Source organism: Triticum aestivum, chromosome 7B, assembly GCF_018294505.1.
Source record: "Triticum aestivum cultivar Chinese Spring chromosome 7B, IWGSC CS RefSeq v2.1, whole genome shotgun sequence".
Classification (NCBI taxonomy): domain Eukaryota; kingdom Viridiplantae; phylum Streptophyta; class Magnoliopsida; order Poales; family Poaceae; genus Triticum; species Triticum aestivum.
The window spans coordinates 258,394,584-258,404,735 of NC_057813.1; the positions used below are offsets into that span (position 1 = coordinate 258,394,584).

At 43.8% G+C, this 10,152-nt stretch overlaps 1 pseudogene; it reads right to left on the minus strand.

The window, feature by feature from the left end:
- Positions 1 to 253: 253 nt before the first annotated feature.
- Positions 254 to 7,484, minus strand: LOC123156013 (probable hexosyltransferase MUCI70; annotated as a pseudogene).
- Between the last annotated feature and the right edge of the window lie 2,668 nt (positions 7,485 to 10,152).

Below are 10,152 nucleotides of genomic sequence, written 5' to 3' on the forward strand. Positions count from 1 at the left end.
CCTATGACAAAGATCAATTTGCATGTTCACGGGTCAGTCCAGTTACAAATCAATTTGTATATGGCCCACCCAGGCTTTGTATATGACCCACCCGGCAAATTTGGTACGTCTGCACACTCGTAAGGGAAATAGGGGTTGGGGCGCCACCTTGTGGCGCCTCCTGAGAGGAAGCTGTGCGGTGCTAGGTTGGCAGCCGCCCATTCCAGTTTCTTTTTTCTATCTTTGGTAACATATGGACATGGCATTTAGGAAGTTGCACTACAAATTTTGAAGGAGCTAAATAAATGACACTCAAATATAAGGAGATTAGGGAATCTAAAACACAAAACACTGAAAGACATGGTATAGAATCAGAGGGAGAGAGACCACACATACTCATGAAGTAATGAATTCAGCATTTAGTTGAATACAAGGACTGGAAATTTCAAGGCTTCAAGCTGAATACTCAAATTGTAAAGTCACCAAGAAATGCCACTCAGTTCCATGGAGATCTTTGGCTGCCAGTTCTTGACATGGTGGATTCTGAGACGTGCCCTACAAAGCAACAAGAGGAAGACACTCTTCAACATGTCTCCTAAGAACAGAGACAGGGATACATGCAGAGGAGACGGGGAGCTTGTCTCCAAGTTTAGTCACCAAATTTGCATTATCCATTCTCCCTTTTAAGAGACAACGGAGCCAATAGTCACATTCCTATGGACAGAGATCAGGCCATAAGAATTTAAGACAAACATATAAGCACTAAAGTATATGGGACATCATTCAAAATTTTAGTAAACCTTTCATACAGACCCAAGCAAATCTAATACTTAATCGGAGATGGTGAAAAAATGATGGAAGAGGAGGTGCCGCCGTTTACCTCGCTGCTGGTGCCATGGATCTAGAGCTCAAGGGAGAGGGGGTGCCGCTGCTTCCCATCTGCCTTGCCTAATCTCGACTGGGAGAGGGGGGGCTCCTAATGTTATGCATGTTAGACTTCTTCAAACTTCCCAATATTCGACACTCATATTAGGATGGCTGGTTGAATCCTGATCTTTAGAAATGAGGCTGGTTGGGTCCTGATCTTTAGAAATGAGGCTGGTTGGGTCCTGATCTTTAGAAATGACCAACAGTCCCTGATCTCAGCTTAGCAAGGCAGAAATAGTTACAACATGAATTTAGAAATGACATCTAACATTCATATAAGAGACCTATCTCAATAGCTGCACATACACACTAACAACAAGAATATGTGAATGTCAACGAAAGCACAATCTGAGCATCAAAGATGGCCTGAAGGAGCACAATCGAAATATTCGCCAATTGTGCACCTCTTAAGATGTATCCATATGATATTGTTTTTCACCACTTCCTTTATGAGCACATGAATTCACTCTACAAACTTAGTTGTTGTACAACCCGTGCATTCCATAGCCATATCAGTAACCATGCACTTAAATTCACTACTAAAAATCTCTAAGACATGAGTCAGCTTTTAGCAAGCCTACGCATGTCACGGACGACTCGATTTGGAGTTTCCTTCAAAGGGAAGGAATCGAAACGAAGACCTTTTTCTATGGAAGCACCTGTTCTTCTAACATTGGCAGATGACATATCTCCAACGAAACTTGAAATCCATGAGGACACAGCCCAGTAAAACTTAGTAATAAAATATAATCAACAAACTAAATTAGAAACTATCTCAGTGAGCTAGAATGGTCCAAATTTTTGTAAAAATGAGGCAAACCATTGAATTCATTAGGCATCCTTTTGTAGAGGCATATACTCAGAGGAGGATATTTCAATTTATTGTGCATTAAGGCAATATTAGTACCGTGTCGATAAACAACCAATGTTCACATCGTTACATCCTCAATTATTCTCGTCGATTAGAGAGGATATTTGTGAGGAAACATTTAATATCACCTATCTTTTCTACAGCCTAACAAAGAAAAAGATGTAGTTTGTCATTGAAGAAATTGTTCCTTTCATTAAAAACAAAATTTAATGAGCCAAGATTTATTTGCTAAAATCTTAGGCATGGGTGGGTGTATTTATAGAAGTCTTATCCTCCGAAGCATAAGTAAATGTATGTTTATTGAATATTTTAATTATACAATCACTAAAAGGTAGAATAGAATAAAGTGAGAGAAGGGCAAAATATAATAAAGAAAATAGCTAGGGGTATTTACCTACTTATGCCTTGATCAAATTCCCTCCTCATGCCGCTACATTATTGATCTTGGTAGCCTGGCAAACCATGGAGGAGGTCCGAGATGCCGGCGTTTCAGTTTTAAGCTACTTATGCTTGCATCTAGCGGACAATATATACTTCTAATTTTCTGTTTCTAAAGATTAGGCGGAATCTTCAAAGGAACCTACAATTAGTAAATAGTAGTTGAAACTTTAAGACATTCTTCCATCTTGAAAACTGAGATAGAGCGAGGCCCAAGGACTCACCAGTAGATGCACATAGTTCAAATTTTGTGTAAAACACTTGAGGTGATAAAATCAAATTAAGCAAACTACTAAAGAGCAGTACCTCCATTACAGCAGAAGTTTTTTTATTAACTATGATGCATCTGACACAGAAAGGCACAAATTAGCAGGGAAGACAAAAATGGAACTGGATTATTAAAACTAATTTGGTTAGTAAAACCAAAGTAAAATTAAACCAGCTTACCTGGCACCTGGTGTGAGTTTGCATACAGATTCTAAATATGCAGAAAGGGTGTTACATACTATCCAAGATTTCACTGTCAAGCTTAATCTTGTACTGGTGAAAATAAAAAGAAAAGCATCAAAGGATTAGTACCAGAAGTAAGTTCATCTGCAACTATATAAATTATTAATGCAATCAAGCCTAATGTTTGCTATATCTACTTTTATAAAATTCGGATACCTGTTCCTTGTATCAAATGATATTTGAACTTTGTATTTGACACCAAGTACATAACACGGATACTACAGCAAGCAGGTCTGTACAGTTTTTCTGAAACCCAAAGCAAAAATCTTGCAGTCGACCCCCCCCCCCCCTCCCCTCCCGGTCGCTCCCGCGGGCGACGCAGAGGGGAAACCCTAGCCGCCGGTAACAGGCTCCCCTCCTCCTCGACTCCTCCCTCGCCGCCGCCGGCTCGCGCTGACGGGCGAAGCCCGGTCAGCCTCGGCGGCGGCGGGGCCTTCCTTCCCCCTGCTCACTAGGGCCGACGCGGGTCGGGGTCAGCGGGCGGCGGCGTGGCGCTGGCCGAGGGCGTGACGGCGCGGCGGCGGACAACGGTGGCGGGGCCGGTGCCTGGCGGCGGCGTGTTGGGCTTGGTGTGCTCTGCTCTGCGCGGTGGCGCCTGGCGTGGTGGCGGCGACCACTGGTGGAGCGCGTCGGCCCCCCTTCGGCGGGTGGCTGATGCAGATGCGGGGTGCGCCGATCCTGGCCGCGTGGGCGGCGGATCGGCGGCGAGCGTGGCTGGCTCCTGGGGCTTCCCCGTTTGCCCTGGGAGCAGATCTGGCGATGGTGCTTCCTCTCGGGGGATGGATTGGGGGAAACCCCTTGGCTGTTCTCTGCGGCCACGATGCCGGCGGCGCTCCGGCGTCGTTCCCCTTCTTGAAGGCGGTTTCACAATCCCCCCCTCGCCCCTCCCTTCCTCGTCCCGGGTGAAAGCCCCAAATCTCCGGATTGGGTGGTGACGGCGCTCCGGCATCGTTTTTCTTCTTGAAGACACCACCTTGGTGCGACGGAGTGGTGGTCGAGGCCTTGGCATGGGAGGTGGCTGCCGGATATCGTCAGTGGTGTCCATGCTCGGCCACTTGCGGTTGATGTTGGCGCCGGCGCGCGGCGTTGGCGATGCTCGGTGGTGCGGCTGCCTGGTGCGGTCGTTGTGTTTGTCATCCCCTCCCGGCAACCTGTTGGTCCTGGTCATGCGAGCTCAGGGGTGAGCGACTCTGCCTGTCGACGGTGTAGTGTCCTCCGATCCAGGACTAGAGGGCAGGGGGCTCTCTTCGGAGGTAGAGACGAATGGCGGACCGGATGGCTTGGCCCAAGGGGGATGACAGAGCGTGACAATCCTCCTGCAGCGGGATCTACCTTGGCTCAGCCGCGGCGTGTGTTGGCTCCTGTTCGCCGAGGGCTTCGATGTTCAAGCTTGTGCTTGGTGTATTCGAGTCTTGTTAGTGGCTCCTTTGGTATCCTGTATCTTTGCCGTTTTTAGTTTTTTTCTTCCTTTCTTCTTCTTTTTCTTTGGGCTTGATGTGCTGCTCGCCCCAGCATTGCGATGTGTCAATGATGGTTTGCTTTGGAATACAAAGCGGCGGGAAACCCTTTTTCGGTAAAAATCTTGCAGTCTGAATAATTATGTCTTTAGAGCTTAATGTTCCTACCAAAAAAAAATACAGAGCATGTTTGCACGAAACAGGGTTCAGTCAGAGTCAGGAGGATATCATCCGTTGAGTACTGCCTATCCGCGGCAGCCGGAGCTATGTGTGCCTGACAAACAAATATGTAAACAGATTTGTTAACTCCAAAATTCCAGAACCTATCATCATGTCAACAAAAATGATAGGAGAAAAAACATTTATATGCTTACAAAGTGCATACAAATTATCAAAAAAACATGTACACGGTAACAACATTGAGAATGAAATGAACAGAGCGGTCTTTGCATATATGAGCAGAGAGAGAGAGAGAGAGAGAGAGAGAGAGTGACACAGATCAGGAGTTAAAGGGGGAGAAGGATTGACAGAAGCTCACCTTGACATCAGCCATCCCTCGATGACGCTTCCCTGTAGATCCATGAGGCTACTGCTCCTTGTCCGTATCGTCGCTCCTCCAAGTCATGAGGCGTCCGCTGCCTGGGTTCTCGAGCCTCGTTGCTCCACCCCCACCACAGACTGGATGCATGGTACATGCATCAAAATGAATAGAGTATCCCCGCCCTCAATTCCTCAATGGCAGTCTTAGATTGGCATCGATGAATGATTTTTATCCGTACGAAGGTTTGTCGGGGGTGGATCTGTAGTTTCTTTAGTTTGGTGATGGAACAGTTTAGGTATTGCTCTTCTTTCACGGTCCTGTTTTAACAATAAAATAAAAATAACCATATTAAGATTCTATGTGAACCTGTGTAAGCATTGATACGATGAAAAGAAATGTTAACATACATAACACAAGTTCGACGTTTTTTCTTTTTGCATAGGCATGTACTACCATTGACGGTAACTATTTATTAAGATTTAACTAAGATAAAATACAGCATATCAGGAGGAGCTCGGCCAGCAGAAGGAAGGCTCTATCAGAATATTTATTACCTTAAACATATTTAGGTGAAAATATCTTCCAGCATTCATTCTCATGAGCTTCAAGCAAGTGTATGTAAAACTCGATGTATAACGTGAGGTGAAACGGTTGACCTCATTGAACCAAAGGCATGAAAGAACCTTCGGGTACATCTGCACAATTGTTATACACTTGATCAATTCATTTACTCATAGGAGAATTTATCAAACATAAGTAAATGCTACTTACAACTCGGTAGAACAGGATCTTGGCCAGAGGCATTAAACTTCATAGGCCCTCAGACTGATAAAAGTAAAATTTCCTGTCGATAGCAGTGTGATTGTACTTGTTTAAGCACTTGTTCTGAAGAACTTCCTCCCAGACACAGGTGTGATCGTAGTGCGCTGAAATGGCATACTCTGCTTTCTTTCTCCATAAGAAATACTTAATGATAAGCATTGAATCAGCATTAAAATGCAATTTGCTATCCAGCCAGATGAAGTACATAACAGGTAAAATGTGTTATGTTAGCCATGGAACCCAGTCATCTCCACAACAGACAACTTTTACAGTGGGTTAGGAGCTTGCATATGAGGCATATCAATAAACCTATCAGCCTTGCAAGCAATTTGTCAGCAAAATCCGACTCTATGCCAAACATACCACCTAAGCATATGCACAATCTTAGGAGAGAGAACTTACATTTAGGAACACATTTACATCAATATTTATGATGTCTCCATTCTGCAGAAGAAACAACATTTTTCATCCCACGGTACATAGGCATGACACAAAAATAAAGAAAGGAAGATGCACATTTCATCCCACGGAACCTGCAGCTGTGTTGAATCAGGTAGTCCGTGGCAGGCACACTCATTTACTGATGTGCAGATACTTTTAGGAAATCCGCCATAGCCAAGTGGAGAAGGATAAGCACCCGCCTCAACTATCATATGATGCACTGCCCTGTCGATTTCATTTGTAGTAATTGATGGCTGAAATGACAGTGAAATAATTATTGTTATTAAGTGTACAATGCAGAGTCTCCAGATGATTTAGGTATAAAAGGATTCTAGTTATCTATGAAAAAAGGAATATACCTTAACCAATGTTCCTGCAAAGTTCAGTACAGGGGAAGCAAGTTTGCAAGCAGCTCTCATCCCAGCGGTACCTTCCGCATTGTGTATTTGGCGCACGACAGGTAGTTCTTGCAGTATGTTTGCACCCACATAAGAAGGTCTTAGAATGTGCTCTGGTACAGAAATTTGGGAATAGACCTTTCCGCGCCTCAATGTTCTTTCTCTGAACGAAGAAATCAAGCGTAATAACACAAGATGGACTTTTTGCAGCAGAGGAAATCAACATAATTTCTGAATGCAAGCAAGTGGCAAATAGATAGGTAGCAATATCTCTTGGTTGGTAGATTGAAAGACAGTGTGTCGATTGTTACACTTGAGCAGCTAAGAAATGAAACCAGACCACAACATTTTATTTTCATGGCAATACACGAGTGTGGTGCAGTCCAGTTAGAAAAATGTGATGCATAGATACATGCATACAATGGATGCATGCACACGCAATTTGGTTCAGTTTCAGTCATCCAAAAAACTGAACCAAAAGGTCACACACACACAAAAACGTGTTGAACCAAAACTGAAGAAAAACGTCCAAAACTGCAGGTGTCGATGGGAAGCTCACCTCACGTCCAGGCGCTGGCTGCTCCACCTCCTCACCTCTTCTCTCCTCTGCTCTCCTCTGGCCGCTGTACCACCCTCCTACAGAGAAGTGAAGAGAGAGACAGGGTGAGAGCAGAAAAGCAGAGAAAGAAGCTGCCTGCACATCACTCACTCACGCATCACAGGAAGAAGGAAGAAACCAAGAGGAAGGGGAGGAGGGATCTGACCTAGGGTAGGGCGTCATGGGTGGGGCTCGCTAGGGTTTCGGTCGGCTGTTGAGGTCGGACGCGGTGGCATTCCTTCGTGGGGGAAAGAGGTTGCTTCGCGGTGGAGGAGGAAGGAGCTCCAGCCGGCGGCGGTCCTCTGCTGGCCGCCGCAGCCCGACGGCCACGGTGGCAGCACCGCCCACCGCGACTTCGCAGCCTGCCCACCAACGCCCATTTCATCCGTGGCGGCGGCGGAGGAGGAGGAGAAGCAGGAGAGGAGAGGAAATGAGAGAGAAGAAGTGGTTTCAAGACCGGGGGAGGTGTTATCTGCGCGCTCACTGACAGCAGCCTCGCCCAATTGGCAACTGGAGAAAACGAGGGCAGCATCCAAACAGCAACTTCGTTGGCGTTTATTGAGTCCGACGTGGCACACGCCATAGGGCTACCCTGATGCACACCTTATTGTTTTGGATTGCCGGGAGTGGCTATAGTTCGGCTGTTACGAGGGGAGCCAGAGCTATGTCTTGCCGGTACCGATGGAAATCGCCTGCGAGCGGGCGATGGCAGGCCGGCCCATTAACTGTTCGCCGCGCCATGCCTTCGCTTGTTTTGCGTATGGTCCTTTTTTGTTTTCTTTTGTTTTTTGCCCTTTTTTTATTTTTCTTCGTTATGTTTTCAGTTTCCTCTGGTTGTTAGTTTTCTTCAGTTTTTGCTTTCTTGTTTTTTTGGTTTCTTTGAAATTTTTTGAACATGTCTACTTCTTTTTTCTTGTTTCAACACATGTCTATTTTTTCATACACGTTGTACATTTTTTGGGCACATGTAAAGATTTTTATACACATTTACCATTTTTTAATACATGTTAAATCAAATACATGTTGAAACATTTTTTCAAATAATAAAAAACATTTTTTCAACTATGCAAACATTTTTGTACATTGCACAAATATTTTCTGAAAATTTCATGAACACATTTTTGAAACTTGTGAAGATTTATTTTGAATGTGATGTACATTTTTTGAATGTATGTAACATTTTGTTTGAATTACACGAACATTTTTTACATTCTATAAACAATTTCTAAAAATGTGACATACATTTTGTTATGTGTGACATTTTTTATTTTTGCAAACATATTTTTGTGCACATGATAATCCTTTCTATTATACATTTTTTATATACGTCCTTTTTACATGTTTACCCTTTTTTAAATGCAAGTGTGTGTGTGGGCACACACACACATGTATAAACAAAAACGAAAATAAAAAACTGAAGCAAAAACGAAAAAAAAACACCACGTCATGACGCGGCAACTGGTTACTGGGCCGACCTAGCTTAGGCTCCCTGCAGGCGACACATCGCCGGGCCCGAGAGTCGCCCAAATGTGCACCCCTTGATCCATGTGCGCCCCTTTGGGCCACCCCTTTTGCTCGGAGGGCACCCCTATTTTCCTTTTTAGTTTTACTAGCAAATATGCCAGTGCGCAACGGAAGAAAACTTCACCCCTCGTGCACACACACTCGATGACATTTGCAAATCCGTAGAAATCTTCATGATGCTATGCAACAAGTAACATGATAAATGGTGTTGCGCAAAAACATAAAGATGAGATGATTTTTGAAGTGTACTCAAGTTGTTTACAGTTCATTATACAACATAAATATCTACCTAGTTGCCGGTATATGTTTATGCCTTTGCTGTCGTTCCTCCTCACTGACACCCAACAAATATTGCATTAGGATGAAAATAACAAAGTATATTTTAGTATTCAACGACAGCATGTGCATAAGAACATTGATTTTATCTTATTAGCATATATGATAAGCACTACAACAACAACAAATGCAAGCATAAGGTAAACACAAGATAATAGCTAGAATAAAGTAAAGGCACGAAATGATTTTGAGTATGGGTGTTGCCAAACAACCGATATACAGTATGATTTAGAGTTTCACAAAATGATTCAGTCAGTACCAGGTCTTGAAGAACTATCAGCACCCTTTTCAAATGAGGAAATCGACCATGTTATTAAAATAATTCCAAGTGACAGAGCTCCGGGTCCTGACGGTTTCAACGGTCAATTTTTAAAGATTTGTTGGGACATAATCAAGCCTGACTTCTTCAAACTCTGTCATGACTTTTGGAGGGCAAAATCAGCATCAAATATCTCAACAACTCGCTCATTACTTTGATCCCGAAGAAACTGACACCTGAAAGAGTGAATGACTATCGGCCCATATCATTACCCAACTTCGGCTAAAAAAAAATCATTACTCAACTCTGTACCAGGTCTTCACAAAAATTCTGGTGGAGAGACTTCAAAAATGGATTCTCCAATTGGTTCATCGCAATCAATACGGTTTCATCAAGACATGTACAATCCAAGACTGCCTCGGGTGGGCTTTTGAATACATACATGCGTGCAAGAATTCTGGCAAGGAGATAGTTATCTTAAAACTGGATTTCGAAAAGGCGTTCAACAATGGATCATGCCTTTGTAATGGATATGCTTTTATCAAAGGTTTTTGACAAAAGATGGATAATGTGTATCATAACAATTCTAAACTATGGATCATCAGCAGTACTGCTCAACGGGGTGCCAGGGAAGGAATTTAAATGTAAATGTGGGGTGCGCTAGGGCGACCCACTTTCGCCTCTACTATTCGTTGTTGCTGCGGATCTGCTGCAGTCCATGGTAAATAAAGCTTGGCGCAAAAACTTGCTTCAACTACCTATTGCCCAAACTGAATCCGAAGTCTATCCGATGGTTCAGTACGTGAACGATACTATAATAATTCTTCCAGCAGACCATGGTACAATGAACACGATCAAGGACATTCTAAACGCATATGCTCGAGCAACAGGACTAAAAATCAACTATACCAAATCACAAATGATGCCCACTAACCTCTCAAATCAGAAAATCTTTGAACTTGCAGCTTGTTTTGGTTGCCAGGTAGGATCCATGCCCTTCACGTATCTCGTACTGCCCCTCGGAACCACAACACCAGCAGTGCATGAACTG